Source organism: Alligator sinensis, unplaced genomic scaffold (assembly GCF_000455745.1).
Source record: "Alligator sinensis unplaced genomic scaffold, ASM45574v1 scaffold917_1, whole genome shotgun sequence".
NCBI lineage: Eukaryota > Metazoa > Chordata > Crocodylia > Alligatoridae > Alligator > Alligator sinensis.
Genome location: NW_005841988.1, coordinates 2,881,949 through 2,885,401, shown reverse-complemented (window position 1 = coordinate 2,885,401; position 3,453 = coordinate 2,881,949). Strand labels below are relative to the sequence as shown.

The 3,453-nt window shown below is 49.1% G+C and overlaps 1 protein-coding gene across 1 annotated transcript in view; it reads left to right on the top strand.

Annotated features, from left to right (window-relative positions):
* Nucleotides 1–509: 509 nt before the first annotated feature.
* SNAPC3 (small nuclear RNA activating complex polypeptide 3) overlaps nt 510–3,453 on the top strand; it is a 50,394-nt gene continuing 47,450 nt past the window's right edge. Inside the window, exon 1 of the mRNA XM_025201262.1 lies at nt 510–587. The gene's annotated coding sequence lies outside the window, so the exon portion shown is untranslated. The remainder of the gene's footprint in view (nt 588–3,453) is intronic.

Genomic DNA, 3,453 nt, shown 5'->3' with positions numbered 1-3,453 from the left:
GAGGGGGGGCGCGTGCACGAGTGTATGAACGGCGGCATATGTGTGGGTGCGTGCTTGAGTGTGCGCATGCGCGCATACGTATGTGTGAATGCATCTGCGTGCGTGTGCGCATGTGCCTATGTCTGCGTGCACATGTGCATGTGCGTGTGCACCTGTGTGTGTTCACATGTGCATGCATGTGTGCTCTGTGCACGTGCATCTGTGCATGTGAAGTGATATGTGAAACTGCCATATTTACTCAAATCCAACATGAGGTTCGCCCCCATCCATCAAGCTTTGGCGCGGAGAGCGTTTTCTTGGATTTGAGCACCAGGCTGGGGCAGGCAGCTGCTGTGGCTCTAGCTCCAGCCCTGGACTTCTTGCCCCAGGCCAAGGCCAGGCCACTGCCCCTGCCACCTGCCTGGGCCTGAGGCTGGAGCTGCCACTGCTTCCCCACCACTGTCTGCCTGAGGCTGGAGCTGTTGCTACTGCTGCTGCCTAGCGGGGGTGAGGGCTGGAGCTCCTGCCACTGCCTGACTGGGTCAGGGCTAGAGCTACTGTACACTCCGTGTCCCAGGTCAGACCCAGAACCAGGGCCACTCTATAGGGTAAGTAGTAGCAGCAGAGGCAAGTGGGAGAGGTGGCAGGGAACAGATACTGGAAGGGAAGGCAGGGGTCAAGCTGTTTGTCTTCCCCACTGCTTACCCCACTGCTGCTGCGTTTCATGCTGCAGCAGTGGGAGGGGGGTGAAAAATTAGATTCTGTACATGGAAATTTATAACAAATTTACAACTTTCCTTGTGTGGAATCTAATTGTTGGGGGGGGGTTCCTCCTAAATTTAAAGTTGTCTTGGATTTGTATGAATTCAGTATGTCCTGTATGGGCACGTCCCCATGAGCGATCCCTACTTGGGATCCTGGGGGCCTCCCAGGACTCTAGTGGCAGTGATCCAGGTGTGTGGAGTCTGGCTGGCAGCATGGCTCTGGCCAGACAGGCTCCGGTTTTGGGTGGTGCATGTTACTGCCACATGTGCCGCCCCGCTTTTTTCTGGCATGGATTTTTTTTTTGACACGGGGATCTCCTGGCGTCAAAAAAACTAGCTGTGTTGCAAATTAGCAGTGTGCCAAATGTCTACATGTGCAGGGTGTGCAGTTTGCAGTACCACTGATGGGTCTGAAGCACCACAAACCACACGCGTGCTTATTTGGACATGCTCTATGTGTGTGTTGGGGGTGTGGGGAAGGAAGTAGAGCAATCATTTAAAAACCTGGTTATGCTCTAGGCTTCTATGTCTATCAAATCTGTAAGATATAGCAACTTTTTCTGTATTCAGTTTGCACTCACCTCGTTTGAATGTGAGGACCACCTCGTTCATTTGCCAAGCATATTGATGAGGTAGTATTCAAAATAGTTTTTGTAGACTCGGAGCTATCCCTAGCATATGGTGAATTGGGGCAACTGCCCTAGGCCCCATGTTTTATGGGGGCCCCATGGAGCCAGGCGGAGTGGCTGCAGCCCCTCCTGTGGGGCCTGCCTGGAGCTGGCAGCTCAGTCCCGTGCTGCGCCCTCCCCCACTCACTGCTGTACCATGCATGTTCCCCCTCTCCCCTGCACCACTGCACCGCATGGTTTCATGGCCCCAGACTCGCTGTCCAGTCTCCACACTGTGTGCTGGTTTGCCTTGCCCCCTGGGGCAGGGACAACAGTTGGAGGAGGAAGGGGGAGCCCAGAAACTCTGGCTGCTATTGCAGGGTGATTGGGGGAGTGGTGGCAGAGCAGGAGCCCAGGGGCTGCAACTAAATCACTTGCAGGGCTGCCAGTTGGTTTGTAAATGTCTGCAAGATTTTGTTAAATAAGTATCGAGGGTCTTGATATAGTAGTGTAGCATATGCATGCATCGAAGGTGATGAAATACTGCAACTAAACCTTTGAGGGTGGAGGAGATGATGACAGAGCGCAGTGTAGTATTTTTAATTATAAGGAATAAATCCAGATAAAAATACTAAAACATAACTTCAAAACTTAAAAAGCAATGTGGGCCACCATAGTTATGGAAGGCCATTTAAGGACAAAGTGGCTAGATGCCTTTCTGCTTCTCTTTTTCCCAGAACCACAGGTCCAAATCTGTTGAAGTTTGAGTCAACTTTTTATCTGTTTGTACAACTTGGTGCCGTACTACCTTTCCAGGGGAGACTAATTAAATACCACGTACCTCACGGCACGTATCTTTCAAGCAGGACCTTTTCACTGTTTTGTTCTTCATTGATGTTGCAAGGCTCATAGCATTCTTCATAAAACAGTTTGGCTTGTTTCCTTGGCCAGAATTTTCTCTTCCCTCACCACCAGTAGGTTTTGAATTTGTCCCTCGTCCTCCCATTTTTGAGGTTCTGGCACGACTGCTTTGCAAGAAGGTGTGTTTTACTCAGTATCAGTATAGAACACCCATGTTTTTCATGAATGGCGTAATCCTGAGTTAATTCAGCCGTTCATGTTAAATAAGTGTATGTAGTTCCATATACTGCATCATGCATTGTATATATGGCACAAGATAAACAAAAGAAGCTGTTTTAAAGAATGATTGATTCTTTTATAATTATATAAACAAAAATAGAATCATACAAAATTAGTGTTGGAAGGGACCTCAGGAGGTCATCTAGTTCAACCTCCTGCTCAAAGCAGGACCAGCCCCAACTAGATCATCCCAGCCAAAGCTTTGTCTAGCCAGGTTTTGAAACCCCCCAAGGACAGAGAGTCCACCACCTCTGGGTAACCTGTTCCAGTGTTTTACTGCTTTCCTAGTGAGAAAATTCTTCCTAATATCTAACCTAAACTTCCCTTGCTGCAGCTTGAGACCTTTGCTCCTTTTTCGGTCACCTGCCACCACTGAGAACAGTCTAGCTCCATCTTTTTTCGAACCCTGCTTCAGGTAGCTGAAGGCTGCTATTAAGTCCCCCCTCAATCTCCTCTTCTCTAGACTAAATAAGCCTAGATCCCCCAGTCTTTCTTTGTAAGTCATGTCCCCCAGCCCACCCACCATTTTTGTCACTCTCCGCTAGACTTTCTCCAATTTGTCCACATCCTTTTTGTAGTGTGGGGCCCAAAATTGGACGCAGTACACCAGATGTGGTTGCACTAGTGCTGAGTAGAGGGGAATAATTACTAACCTTGCTCTGCTTGCAAAACTTCTGCTAATGCAGCCTGCTATGCCATTAGCCTTCGAAACAAGGACACACTGCTGGCTCATTCAGTGTACTGTCTACTGTAACCCCAGGTCCTTTTCTGCAGAGCTGCTGCCCAGCCAGTCAGCCTGTACTGGTGCATGGAATTGTTCCATCCTAAGTGCAGGACTTTGCACTTGTCCTTGTTGAACTTCATGAGATTCCTTTTGGCCCAGTCATAGATTCATAGATGTTAGGGTCGGAAGGGACCTCAATAGATCATCGAGTCCGACCCCCTGCATAAGCAGGAAAGAG